The 15,379-nt window shown below is 38.0% G+C and overlaps 1 protein-coding gene across 1 annotated transcript in view; it reads left to right on the top strand.

The window, feature by feature from the left end:
- Positions 1 to 15,379, top strand: part of tnk2b (tyrosine kinase, non-receptor, 2b) — a 125,841-nt gene continuing 110,462 nt past the window's right edge. The window contains exon 1 of the mRNA XM_036556205.1: positions 1 to 239. The gene's annotated coding sequence lies outside the window, so the exon portion shown is untranslated. The remainder of the gene's footprint in view (positions 240 to 15,379) is intronic.

Here is a 15,379-nt window from a genome sequence, read left to right as displayed (position 1 = left end):
ACGAGGCCAGCACAGTGAGTGAGTGAGTGAGTTAGTGAGAGAGTGACGCTGAAATACAACGTTAGGACTGTAAAAAGCGACAGACAGCACGACTGGGAAAGAACAACAGCACAAAAATCACTCGAACTCGTCTGTGAAAGGTGCAGTTTGGGTTACAAAAGCGCTATAAACTCACGAGCAGGTAGACGGAGCGAACCTGAGGGACCTGAGGGGAGACCGGCGGCGTGCTGCACTGACAGGTAACCGGGCTTCAGACAAACTGACAGTCTAAAGTGAGCTGTTTTCTGCTAAAGCAGGAATATAAGTGAATATAACTGCGGTTTTAGCTGCTTTCCTGTGGTTACAGGGCATGTAAACAGCGGTGAGGTGAATGGTGGTGGGAATAACTCACCTGGTGAGCTGTTTCTTCTTCAGGTTCACCTGCATGAGCTCTATGAGTGAATGTAAATGGCGGGAAGTCACAGAAACGTGGACATACATGTGGACTAAAGCCTCACTGCTGCTCTCTGTGAGCTGCTTTCACTCAAAATGACCATTTTAAACGAGTTCACCCCGCAGGGTTGTACGATATAGACAAAAATAGTATATCGCGATCATACCGCTACATATCGCGATATTTCGGTACGACTTGTTTAGCGTGTTAACCTGTTCATGTCCAAGAATTAAAGTCACCAGTACGATAAAATGCCACAGATACTGTACTAACAGTGCTTGTGTCATTTTGTTACTGTTAGTCACAATTAAATCTGGCACCTCAAGCTAGAGTTTAATACACTGCTTGACAGAATTCACAATAAAATATTGGTTTTTTTTTAATGTTTTCGTGCACCAGTGTTCTTTCACTACAATTCCCAGCATGCATTATGCAAACACCCCATACAGCCTTTGGGAATCCCTGTGGTGCCAACCAATCGTAACTGCTAGCCTAGATACTGATCTATAAGCTAATAAATCGCTACTGTCTGAACAAAACCTTGTATCTCCACTTTTGTCGTTGTTTAGTGTTTGGCATAATCTGAAAGTACCTGTTGCCCTTTACACTGTGTGTAAATTTCATGACGAAAGGACCAAAAGAAACGGCCCAAGATGACTTGGAAGAAAGTCTGGTTCCATTAACTTACATTAAAAGTAAAGTATGTTTTTCCTTCTTCTGTAAAGTTACCATTTGGATACGAGGTTTTGTTCTGACAGCATTGAAATACAACCAAGCTAGTATTGTTGTAACCCTCAGTTGTTGAACAAAGTTGTCAATAGTGATTAACTTTATTCAGTGCAAAATCGGGGCCAGAGTTAAGTTTTTAACCCTTGCAGAAAGAGAAAAGAAACCTAATACAGAGAATTTGTAGAGAGGGGAGTTGTCACTCTGTAATGTCTTCTGATTTTGTCAAACACTAGTTGGCGCTCCTGAGCGAGTCCAAAATGAATGGGCTAACGTGGAGCATTTGAGCAAAATCCTAGTTTATAAAAGCTTAAACGTTTTTATACAGAAGAAGGCACTTATTTCCTGAACACCAAACAGTATAAAACGTTTTAATGACACGTTTTATATTTCTGAGAGCTTTTAAACTCAAGTTGTGGGACTTTCTAACAGTGCCTCATGTACGTTCATGAAGTCAGTGAGCGCAAACACTTCACTCAGCCAATTAACTGATCAGCTTGGCAACCAGCCAGTGCTCAGTAGCAGTCATGCCAACCGGTTGGCACTCAGTAGCAATAATGCCAACCGGTCGGCACTTGGTAGCAGTCATGCCAACCGGTCGGCACTCAGTAGCAATAATGCCAACCGGTCGGCAATCAGTAGTAGTAACGCCAACCGGTCGGCACTCAGTTGCAATAATGCCAACCGGTCGGCACTCGGTAGCAGTAATGCCAACTGGTAGGCACTTGGTAGCAGTAATGCCAACCGGTCGGCACTCAGTAGCAGTAATGCCAACTGGTAGGCATTCGGTAGCAGTAATGCCAACCGGTAGGCATTCGGTAGAAGTAATGCCAACTGGTAGGCACTCGGTAGCAGTAATGCCAACCATTCGGCACCCAGGACTTGCTCGCGGGCGCCCCCTGGTGTTTTGCAGTCATGTTTTTGATATAAAGGGAGAAATAGGAAGTGGCCAGGCTCTCCTATGCTGAAGGAGGAAATTGTATTGATTGATTGATGTTTATGTACTACATAAACTCTTTTATTATCAAAAAAAAAGAGGATTTTCCTGATATGGGCCTTTTTAAATGCTATGATGAATTGTGCTTAATATGAACTAACAAGGTTCAAAGGGTTCAATTTTAGGTTGACTGTAATAACAGAACATTGTACTTTGCTTATGTTGCCGAATTCTTAACTTAATTACATGTTTCCATGTATACAAGATGCTCCCAGGATGTTCGTCATCAAAGGTCGTTGGGATGACTGTGCTATTGTAATAACTTTCACACTTGCTTGAATGTCTGCGAGAGTAAACAGGAGAACAGTGCTGTATATGGTTTACAGTATAATCTGCAGTGCTACCTTACTACAGTAATATAGCGGCTTTGTGAATAAGTGTCCCGTATATAGTGCTTTATTTCGCAAATACGAGTATTGCAAAAGCCAGTATTGCAACAGCTATTAACAAATTGTATATTTTACAACTTATTTTCCCCTTTTTCACAGTCAGTGAAACCCTGTTAAAACCACTAGCGCTCTATGAAGGACTCTGCCAGATGCAGCACCTTTGACATTTTCTCCACTGTTAAAAAAAATCTTTGTGTTCTTTAAAAGTCATAGAAGTCAAATCGGACACTACGTTTGTGTTTGAATGTAAAAAGGTTTGTGCGCATACTGATCTCACTCTCAGTGGAGAACAGACCACACTCAGGAACAGCTTCAGCTTCTTTATGATCACCAAATACATCATACATAAGAACAAAGTTAGCAACTGCTCCGCTAAGTCGCCCAAACTAGTGATTCCTAACCCGGTCCTCAGGGCCCCCAAGACGGTCCATATTTTTACTTCAACCCACATAAAGATAAATAAAACATATGGACTATCTGGCCCTAAACATTGTGCTGAAAGAAATTAATTTCAAGAAATTAATTTTATTTAATCTACAAAATTCAATAGTAATACCAAAAATAATGAATTCTTAAAAAAAATATTGTGTTTAAAACTAAATTGTGTTTTTTTTTCTGCATTCTCCCACTAAGATGTGATTTCCTTTCCTTTTTAAATTACTTAGTGCGTTTTCTGATGTACGGATATATTTTCATCCTGTAATTATGTGTAGTTATTTCCATATTTCTGTTTTTGATAAGTGCAACCTTTGTTTTCTGTAAGTGCAGCAACTTAAAAAAAGGTTAAAAAGAAAAACTTTCACAGTCCAGTTTGTAATCTTTTTAATAACTTGATATGCTGGAAAAAATATATGAAAACATGGATGCCACAGGCTATCACATCTGATGGTCATTATTATTATATTATATTATATTATATTATATTATATTATATTATATTCAAAATGTATTTCTTACTTTATTCAAAGACCTCATTAGGCCTACAGTCATATGCAAAACTTTGGGCAGATAGAAATAAAATAAATAGAAACTGTTCACTAAAATTTGAGTGAAATGTTTTGAGTGAATATTAAAGTGTGTCTCTGTAGAAGATGTGTAAATTATTTTCATTTAGAAATCAACAAATGCATGTAATTTGACCAGGGGTGCCTAAACTTTTGCACACAGCGGTATACTTATTTCACGGCCAATAATGTAATTATTTACTTTCGACTGCATGTAATTAAATACGTAACACACACTTAAAAATGATTGTTCTTCAAAGGTTCTTTAGTGAGGAGAACGGTTCTATATAGTGAAAAAGGTTCTTTGCATGGTGAAAGGGTTCTTCAGGTTGATGGATAATGTGCTGTAATTCCATTTTGTAAAAACTTGATATGCTGGAAAAATACTTAAAAACATCATATCTGATGAGGATGATGATGATTATATTATGTTGTGGTATATTATATTGCATCCTGAATTTATTTTTTACTTTATTCAAGGACCTAATTAGACCTACAGTCATATGCAAAACTTTGGGCACCCCAAATAAATAGTGTATTATATTATGTTATATTATATTATATTATATTATATTATATTATATTATGTTATGTTATATTATATTCAAAATGTGTTTCGTACTTCATTCAAAGACCTCATTAAACCTACAGTCATATGCAAAACTTTGGGCAGATAAAAATAAAATAAATAGAAATTGTTCACTAAAATTAGAGGAAAATGTCATATTTAAGTGTGTCTCTGTAGAAGATATGTAAATTATTTTCACTTAGAAAATCAACAAATTTAGGTAATTTGACCAGGATGGCCAATAATGTAATTATTTCCTTTCGACTGCATGTAATTGAATCTGTGCCAGTGATTCTACTACACACTTGTAGTACACATGATGATGGTTCTTCAACGGTTCTTTAATAAAGAAAATGGTTCTATAAAGAACCATGAAGACTCAGAGAACCCTTTGCGTCGTCAAAGGGTTTTTTCAGAATGTGTTCTAGATGGTTCTATATAGAAACATTTTGAAAAGGGTTCTATATAGCACCCAAAAGCTTCTTCTGTTGTTACGATGTCAAGCTTACAATAGAAGAACCCTTTTGGGTGCCATATAGAACCCTGTTCAGAATAATTCTATATAGAACCATCTACAGCACATTTACCATCAATCTGAAGAGCCCTTTCATAATGCAAAGAACCCTTTATATCACATAATGAGTTCTTTGAGTGTTCATGGTTCTGTGTAGAATCATTTTGTTTACTAAAGAACCATTACAAGCACGTAGCTCCATGTCGATCAGGTGTCAGTGTGGTGGAAGCATTTACTCAGTAATGTTTCATTGTTTAGACTAGTGTTGTTGGCCTGGAGCAAACCGAGTGTGTTGAAGCTTAAGTAAAGCCACAGTGTGTACATTAATTTGCAAAAGTTTGCACGCCCCTGGTCAAATGACATGTTGAGTTGATTCTCTAAATGAAAACAAGTTACACGTCCTCTACAGAGAACACACCCACACACTTTACTGCACTGTTACTGTTTATTTGTATAATTCAATGCAATGGAAAGTAAAACCTAAAATGTGGCCTGTGCAAAAGTTATGGAGCATTTTATACTGTATGTTAAACTCAAAAATGTGCACTAAAATTTGCAGAAAAATACCATATAAGTGTATTTCCTGTAGAAGTTTTTTTTTTGTTTATTTTCACTTCAAAATCAACAAAAACATGTAATTTGACTGGGGATGTTCAAACGTTTTGCATACGGCTGTGAATGTGACGTCCTCAGTCTTTGTTTTCTGCAAGTTCCTTCAGAAATCAGTAAAGTATCACATCGTCTCAAGTACATACTGGACATCTATTCAGTATGAACAAAACTTATAGTAGAAGCCAGTGTGTGGTTGCTTCAGCTGGTAATCGACTGTACAGTACAGTGAGGTAGGCAGAGCTAGTTTCACCCTTTTGGAAGCCAGGCCCCCCAGATTTCTGATTCCCCAATGGCAAGGAAGGTTTTACAAAATGTAAGGTTACAACAAAAAATCATCGAACATATCGCTGCTGTCTGAGCAAAACCTTTTGTCTCCGAAATGATACCTTTAGAGGAGACGGACAAAACATACTTTACTCTTAATGTAAGTCAATGGAACCAGACTTTTTTCCAAGTAATTTTGAGCTGATTGTTTTGGTCCATTCATCATAAAATTTACACACAATATAAAGGACAACAGTCATTTTCAAATTATGTCAAAAACTGAAAATTGGCAAAAATGGAGATACGAGGTTTTGTTCTGACAGCAGCGATGTGCTCCAAACGTCTACTCCTAGTGATCTAAAGGTTGGAGTCCTTCCCAGCTGTGGTATACAAGACTCAAGTTGGCTTCTTATTGAAACTTTCCGTTCCACAGAGTCAACTTCAGCTTCATCTGTGGTTGCTGTTAGTTGTTATAGTAACTAACAGTATCCTGTTAAATGTATGGTAAGCAATTGTTTGCTGTACAACATTCAAAAATGTTTTCCTCTGATTACAGTAATGGAGTGGGTAAGTTTCTAATAGTTTAGCTACAGTGAAGTAGGTTGGTGGTGGTCATCCTCACTGTAGCCATGTTTCTGGGACAGAATGCTTGATATCCTGTAACAAGCACTGGGGAACCCTCAGGGGAACCCTCAAGCGAGCTCTCCCATTGGTTGGGACTTCAGGAGCTGAACAGAATGTCTCATGCGTTAGATTGACTGCTAACATAATTAGGAATTCACAGCAGAGTCAACCAATCATGTTTTGATTTCCAATCGGTCAGACCATTTTTTTGAGAAAAGAAATCACTGTAGGCCTTCTGCAAGTTCTAGATACGTCACTGATTGTGAATACAAAGCTGTAATCTAAGCATGTTTGTCAGTTCTAATATAGAAATCAGCAGCAGCTCTATTTCAGGACTCTTTACTGAGTCACTGTAAAACTGATAGAAGGTAATAGATATATTGATGTCTATTACAAGCTTAAAAGACATGGTATGTCTTTTTATAAGCTTCAGATGGCTGCATTTAATCTATAATAACCAAAAACTGTTAATGTAAAATGCTGTTAGCTTAGCGCTAACATACTACTAGACTACCATAGGGGTGCTAGCGGAAAGTTCTGGCTATGCCACTGCATAGTGGCTCATCATTAGTGATCATTTTCCCATCCATGGACTGGTAACGGACCTCATTACTGGAAAGTATCACTGCACGTTGGTGTGTGTCAAACGTGTGGAAAACTGAAAGGTTGCTTCAGAACAGGAAGTCTTGAGTGTCACAGTCAGTTAAAACTCTGTTACTCTAGGCTAACTTGGCGTACGGCCCTTAACCTAATTGCAACAGTAAATACATCAGAAGTGTAAATTGCTTGCGTAATAACTGGTATAAAAAGTGTAAACATTGCCAGTTGACACTTGCATTATGGCAGTACAGGATGACTCACTTTGGCCTGCAGGTAGGGCTGTGTGTGTTTGTGTGAGAGAGAGAGAGAGAGAGAGTTAAGTTACCTGGCTGTTAGAAGAGAAATGATTATTAAAGGGCCCTTATAAAGGAAAATCTAACTTCCTCATTTAAAAAAAAAATGTAATATGTGAATAAGTTCATAAAATACAGTTCACTCTCTACTCCATATATGGAAACAAAACTGCAAGAACAGCCCATTTTGAATTTACTGTTTTTGTGATGTCACGAAAACCAGATTATTTACATATATCTGTCCATTCAGCCAATAGCAGTTTAGCTCCACCCATTAATAATTAAAATTAGGAGTGTTTCAACCTGGACTGCTTTTTGCATGAGGCACTATACAGAGCAGCCTGATACAAAACAGAGCTGATTTACATATATCAGTCTGAAAAGTGCAAATATCTATCAGACTATCAGAAATGAGCATGTAAAAATGAATCATGACTGGTTTTGGTACATAAACTCTCATAAACATCCTAAGTAGACTCCAGAGCTGAAAAACGGAAGGGGCTTTCGGCTTAAACCTTTTCTCAAGTTGAAGTTTTTTGAGTTGTGCAGTATTTTGTAGCCCAGCATTGCATCCTTCAGTCTTATTGTTTAGACAGATTTCTTAAGTTTGTAGTGTTTTTCATGTTTTTTTTTTTAATCAATGAGTGTGTTTACATGCACTTAATAATCCGAGAACTGCAGAAAATCAGATTTTGTCAGTAACTCAATCAACGTGTTTACATGTACTTAAGTAATCAGATAATGGGGAAACTCCGGGTCTACATGAGTCAGACAGTAAACGGATTTCTGCTTTGCAACCAGCCAATTAGCTCACAGAAGAAGACATGACGCAAACATAATGTAAAACTGAAACTTTTGCTGCAGGTTTTTTGAAACATCATGTCACTTTACTTGAAAATATGAACATCATCTGTAAGATGAAGAATATTTAGATCCTTCATTTTGTTAAGCATGTATTTGGTTTCAGTGTCGCTCCAAAAGTGTTTTGCTGTCATCTTGCGGCAACACTGCTCACTTATTTCCGGTACTGACGTGTGCAAACTGAGAAATCCGAAAGAAATCAGAGTAAGAGTTCACATGCACTGAGAAATCTGTTTACTAAGCTAAAATCCAGCTCTCTTTATCAGATTTCTTGATCGGATTTGTAGACCTTACCCCGATCTAAGAGTATGCTGTTACCCAGCATGCATTATGCAAATACATCACACCACCATTGAGAAAGAAAACAGTGATTTTTTTTTTCTTTTTTAATCAGCACAAAATGGACCCCAGAGACACGTTTTTACCTTTTCACAGAAGAAGCCAAACTGAGGTTTGCTAACTTTAGCTTTTAGCTCCTTGAACTGCTCACCTAAGTCATTTGTCCTGAGTGATCTGTTCTTTTCAATGTAATGATAATTTGAAGACTTTTGAAAAGATTATTTACCTTCCTAACAGTAACATTAGCTAATTTCTGTATTTGCCAGCTTACAAAAAAATCCTAAACTGCCTAAAACTGCCTAAGAAGCAGCTGCAGTTTTTTCACAAATTCCTCCAGCCTTCAAGATACATCATCAGAAGGGCGTTTTCCTTGCCTTTAAGCTGAAAAATCTCACTCTTGAGGTAGCTGTGTGAGGCACAGGAGGCGAGTAGGCATGTTTATGACTGATGTAGCTGTGTTTTACATTTTTCATTTTGGCCAAACTATCCCTTTAACTCTAACAAGGTAAATGTAGGACATGGGCCCTTTAAAGCCCTGTCATTAGTCATGGATATTTTGGTGGGTTTACGGTTGTTGGTTGTGTCCGGGCGAGGCCTTGCCTGCTACTTGTCCGTGCGTGGGAGGGAAAGCTGTTGTTTAGTAACTGATGCCCCTAGGGCCTGTATCTCGCGTAAGGTGAGATAAGCAGCCCTGCATGTAAAGGCAAGCCGTGTTGATGAGGCTGCAGCACGGACACTCCACTGCTAACAAAGAGAAGGAGCAGATAGAGGGACGGTTATACTGTCCTGTCCGCAGCACAGTAATCAGAGATTTTAAAAGGAAAGCGAAACCGAGGAGAAATGGTCTCTCAATGACCATAAAATGCCCTGCAAAAAGTCCATTTTTTAAGGAATAGTCTGGAGAAAAATCAAATGGACATAATTTTCATCTTTCACCTTATCTAAAGTGCTGCTGGTTAGTCCAGACGTGTTTGGTATCCTAAGCTTGCTTCTTTAGTTTTGAGCTACGAGGCTATTGCTGTTAATAAGTAATGGAAGCTTACAATTAGCATTGCGCTAAATCATTTCAGTTTGGCCTCCAACTGTGTTGAGTTGTTAATCTCACATAGTCGTGATTATGTAGTTTCCGACGCCGTATGACACACTGTTATTTATAAAAACGGACAAATATGTAGCTTAGCTAAAAACAGTAGTAGCCTGAATTAGTGCTATAGGTGGGCCTAGTATTCGATTGACATCATACTTGTTGCCACTGCCATATTGTTGACATACCACCAGGCAGAGCAGCGCTTGTAGAGTTGCCGTCTGTACTGTGTTAGTTAATGAAGCGTGTGGTTAGATAAAATACAGTGTGTCCCAAAAAATTTACATCATTTGAGATGTGAATATCTGAGTAACTACATGTCCTGGGCAAACGAAGTTAAATAGGCTTCATGTTGAACAAAACAAGATTTATTTATCAAAATTTGAAGAAGAAATTCAGAGGGATGCAGATTTTATAACCGATACTGGTGGTCGTCCAGATCCCTTTGCCCTGCACAGACAGCCTTCGTCTTTGAATTTTTTGTGCCATGTCCAAATCTGCTTCCCAGTTGGTGCATTTTTATTGAATTTTCTTGAAAATGCACGCTGCACACTCTGTTTGACTCTGTTTGACTGTGTTTGAGCATATTCTAACACACAAAATGCCTTTTCATTTCTAGTGAACCCCATTCTTCAACCTGAAAAAAGACATTAATAATTAAACTTGGTTAGTTTTTACAGATTTTGTTAAAATCTGAGATCATTTGAGGGAGAATTGGCTGTTATTAGACTACGAAATTGTCAATTTTTTGGGACACCCTGTATAGCCATGGTAACATTGGAATCTTTGGATAGCGAGAATAAACTTTCAGCCATTTCCCCATAACATTACCAAAGTCTGCTCTCATCGGTCTGCCACAGTTACTTAAGTGAAGGATGAATACTGCGGTTTTGATCATTTTCGAGTGTTGACACTGATGTAGAACATAGGTTCTACTACACACTTGGAAAGGAAGGGCTGAGGGAGGGGTATTTAGCCTGTTAGTAAACTGCAGCCTCACCTCTAGGTGCCACTAAATCTTATACACTGCACCTTTATGCTAACATTAAGTGATGAATGGCACCACATATGTATACAATAGGTCAGCCATTACTCACTTATGCTATCAGGACGATGTTTAACGGTGTAGTTGATGGCACAAAGACAGAATATTACTGACCGAAAGATTAAATAATTGCATGATTTTAGCCATTTGTGTACGTTCAGCTCCTGCAATGTGAAGGCTGAAGCATGACTTATAGCATTGAGCCTCAAAGATAACGTATCGATTTAGTACGGATCAATGTCTCGAATCAAACTGACTTTTTCTTGATATCTTGATTTGGAAGTCGTAACTGGCAGTGACTGCTCGTAAACGTTAAACTGAGGAAATGTCAACAGTATGGCTGCTTTTTCCGCTTTGAGAACACGATCTATAAAAAACGGACAGAAGTACATAGCATAGCTGAAACAGTAGTAGCCTGAATTTTCGCTATAGCAGTAGCGTTCAGATACAGTGTGAGGTCACTTACCTGGCTCACATTATTTTCTTTATAAAATTGGAACAAAAATAAACCAAAATAAAAATAATAAATTGCTGATTCCAGTCTTGGCCAGTTCTGATTGGCCCTATATGGTTATACAATGTATATGCTTACTTGCTCGGCTACATTTAAGGTAAGGGGGGAAATTGTCGGTTGAGTATTTTTCTGAACTATTCTTTTAAAACTGCATTAAAGTTGGAAGATAGGTTAGCTTTCATGCATTGCTGTAGTCTGGATTTAGCTAAAACTGCTTGATAATGGGTTCTTCCTGTGAACTTAAGCATACCTCTGCTGGCTCTGGGCCAACAGCTCTGTCTTCACCATCCAGGACGTCAGACTGTAAAAGTGGCTGTGGGCCAGACTGTATTACTGGCCAGGTGCCTGCAAGTACCAGCTAGCAATGTAGATCCTCATTGTGAAATAAAAAGCATACCAGCGTATCACACACTGGTGGTGATAGGAACCAGACATCTGAAGAGTTTAATGCCTACAAAAGCTCCCTCACAGATAGTTATCATATGAAATGGTTGTGAAAATGCTTCCTGATGTCTGAGACATTATGATAGTTTTGAAAAGATTTTGGTCTGGAACATAATTTTAAAATACATTCATAGTGTTGACGTACAGGCAGGATGATGCAAGACAAAATAGTCTCTAAAGTAAAAGATTTAACGATATAAAAACTCACAAAACACTGGTGGTTTTGGGAAGTAGATAAAATGGCTATATTTGTGTTGTAAACATCAAGACCTCTGGTTCCTATCACCACCACTGTAGGCATAGTATTCTAAAGTACAGCACTAAAACTATAAAGTAGTAGCACTCAAGAAGCCCTTTATTTACTTTATTACCTTTATTAATGCAAACTTTATGCAAAATTATGTGATACCATGATACTATTATTATGATATTAAATTATATCAGTTCTGCCCACCACTATGTTTTTAACATTCATTAATGAAAGTTGTAAAATTGAAAAGTTTATTTTTCAAAGTTCCTTTTGATTTATACATCCTGAAATGTTGACACGATGTCAACATTTCCCCCCATTTTTCCCAATTTATTTGTGTCTAATTTCCACTTACTAACTAGGCCCCCTCCTATCGCACAGTGCTAATATGGCTACTTCTGTTAGATCAGCTAACAGACACCCGTATTGGCGAGCATCATAATAAGTAATGAGGTATAGGAGGTGTTAAGTTTATTTAGACATTTTTCAGTTTCATCACATTTCCTTTATGGCTGAATGATTAATGGTGTTTTTTTTTTAATGCTAATTGAAAAGTGCAATTTTCAAATCGCAAGAGCTGCAGTTTTAATTGTGTCTATATAATACACAGTTGTCTTAGATTTTAAGTGCATAAATCTAATGTATTAACACAGAGCTTGTGATTTGGCAGTTTGGCACACTTCATTTACTGTTCGAGCTTCAAGCCTGCAAAAATGGATGTGCTGGATGTCCTGGAGCTTAATTTATTGAAAGGAATAAATGTATTTAAATCACAAATGCAATATAGGCCAGAAAAGTTGGAATTAGATATTTTCCACAAATTGCTTTTTCCTTTCTAGAGGCTGCATAGCTGTATTTATGCTTGGCTGATTGCTAAGAGCGTTTAGAAGGGTTAATTTCCGAACTGTTAGAGCTCTTATAGCTCATTGAATTTTGCACAGAAGTGTGTGTTGTGCTGGTCTGAGTGGATCAGACACAGCAGTGCTGCTGGAGTTTTTAAACACTGTCCACTCACTGTCCACTCTATTAGACACTCCTACCTTGTCAGTCCACCTTGTAGATGTAAAGTCAGAGACGATAGCTCATCTGCTGCTGCACAGTTTGCGTTGGTCATCCTCTAGTCCTTCATCAGTGGTCACAGGACGCTGTTGGCTGGATATTTTTGGTTGGTGGACTATTCTCAGTCCAGCAGTTACACTGAGGTGTTTAAAAACTCCAGCAGCACTGCTGCTGTGTCTGATCCACTCAGACCAGCACAACACACACTAACATACCACCACCACGTCAGTGTTACTGCAGTGCTGAGAATGATCCATCACCCATATAGTACCTGCTCTATGAAGGTCCACAGGGGTCCTGACCACTGAAGAACAGGGTGAAAGGGGGCTAACAAAGTATGCAGAGAAACAGATGGACTACAGTCTGTAACTGTAGAACTACAAAGTGCACCTATATAGTAAGTGGAGCTGATAAAATGGACAATGAACGTAGAAACAAGGAGGTGGTCATAATGTTATGCCTGGTCGGTGTGTATAGGTCAGTATATAATGAAGAATAATACTTTTTATTCCTGATTGACTAAATATGTGCATTTATTTTCATTTAACGTGTTTCTGTGTATGTTTAGATTAATAGACTGATGTATGATTAACAAATGTATAAATGATTTGCCAGAATGGTAAGTAAACATGCTTTAAGCTGAGCTGAATGCATCTAGAATTTTAAACTCAACGTTGAATCATAAGTTATGATGTCATTCGATAACAATTTGTCCGCCTTTAGATGTTTACCTATGGTGGAGCGTCTTACGTCAGACGTAGACAGTGGCTAAGCCTCATGGAGAAGAAAAATGGATGTAGTGTTTTCACTGTGGCTGTGTGCTACTTTTTTAAAGAGTGTAAAATGCCAGACTGTGTCAACACTGATGGCAGAAAATGACTGGATACTGCGTTAAGGACTTGCTGTAACATCAAAACCAATAGAAATGGTGCAAAATTATTTAGAATGAAAGCTGTTTACATTAATGTGCATTAATGTTGGGAATATTTTTCCTTCTCCTGTAAAGTTTCCATTTCAGAGATACAGTGTTTTGTTATGACACACGGCGATACGCTGAATTCTACTGGCATTTCAACATTATTTGGTTAGATTTGCTTTTTTTCCGTGTCAGGTTAAGGGTAGGAGCCCTCCTTTTACTTTCGATGGGATCTTCAGGTTTTTTTGCTGATCCTTTTGATCAGGATCTACAAAGCAAGCGCTGCAGTTTGTTTTAGTTCCTTGTGTGGTTGCGTAGTGATTTTAGATAGTATCGGTGTTGGGTTCATGCTGGTTTTCTAAGTCCTGTATATCTGCATGTGCATTATTGTCATGGAAACTGCCAACTAATCATTGCTGATTCACTGATAATGTCAATTTATTTATTTTTATTTTTTGTTTAAATTGAGTATTTGAGTTTAGTTGAGTAATTGTTGCAGCCTTAATTGCAGCTGACTGCATAAAATCCTCTGATTCCAATAAAAATATGACTAAATGTAATTCATTTTGCATTCTTATAAAGCAGTAGTCACTCTAGGACAGGGTGTCTAACTCAACCAGTCAAAGGGCCATATAAAAACCCTCATCAAATCTGTGGACCAGAAAAAAAAAAGTTTTTATTTCATTTTTAATTCATATTGTGCTGTAACCTGATCTGGCCATTGTTCATTCAAAATATGCAAAAATGTGTAGACCTTGAAATGTTACATAGACACTTGAAATATTCTAAATGTAAATGTCCCCAGGAGCTCAGTGCTTTACACCTTACTATTTGCTTGATCTGGACACCTGGCAACTTTCTTTGCTGCACGTTCATTAAGACTTGGGCTCAATATTCAAGCTGCTGAGCTGACGTGAGGTATTTATGTTGGTTGAACTGCAGCTGAAATGCATTTTGGTGATATGAAAGGTGTGGAATTGTGTAGGATTGAGGTGTAACCGCTGTTCCATAGACTGTTGTTGGGGTAGGAGAGTCGGAGCACATTACGTTGCAGTGCATGCTGGGGACTGTACTGCTGCTCATTGTAAAACAAGCTAATATTAATGTAAATTTAAAATACTTTTGCAGGCCGGATAAGATTGTGTGGCGGGCCTGATCTTGTGTTTGACACATGGGCTCTAGGCTTTTGCAGTTTGTGTCACTTTGAGAAATGGGCATGACCAAAGCTGGTCAGTAAGACTGGCAATGTTGGTGCAGTTAGAAAGCCAGCTAACCATCAACAGTAACAATGCAAAAAAAAACACAAACAAACAAACCAGAAACAGTAAGAACACAAAAGGGAACATCATTAAATCAGACAATTATATACTTGTGGGAATTTAGTACTGCACATCTAATCGTACCAAGTAAATGGAGATAACTGGCGTGGTTGGCGACAGTGGGATGACCTAGAAACTAACACAGCAGTTAGTAAGCTGGCTAATTCACCTACCATAAACAGTAAAAACACAAAAGTAAACATAACTGTATCAGATACCTCCATTGAAACGAGTGTAATTTTGCTGGAAAAAGCAAGTGTAACTTGGCCTTAATACAAAAGTGACCACCTAACTCTATATAGTTGAGTAATGTGGGGTATAGACTTCATTTATATTGGAATGCATCTCATGATACCAGGTGGAAGACTTGGAAAAACACGGTTCATTCTCTTTTATTTGACTTTGGCTCATTTTACTGCTTGGGATAGTCGTTCTTTGAGTGCTAATACTTTACATACATTTTTAAAATGGATCAATTCAATTCTTATCAGCTTGATTTGTTTTTCTTCTTAACGCAGAGGCAG

Source organism: Colossoma macropomum, unplaced genomic scaffold, assembly GCF_904425465.1.
Source record: "Colossoma macropomum unplaced genomic scaffold, Colossoma_macropomum, whole genome shotgun sequence".
In the NCBI taxonomy this organism is placed as follows: domain Eukaryota; kingdom Metazoa; phylum Chordata; class Actinopteri; order Characiformes; family Serrasalmidae; genus Colossoma; species Colossoma macropomum.
The sequence above is the reverse complement of the archived record's forward strand: the minus strand, read 5'-3'. Positions and strand labels throughout refer to the sequence as shown.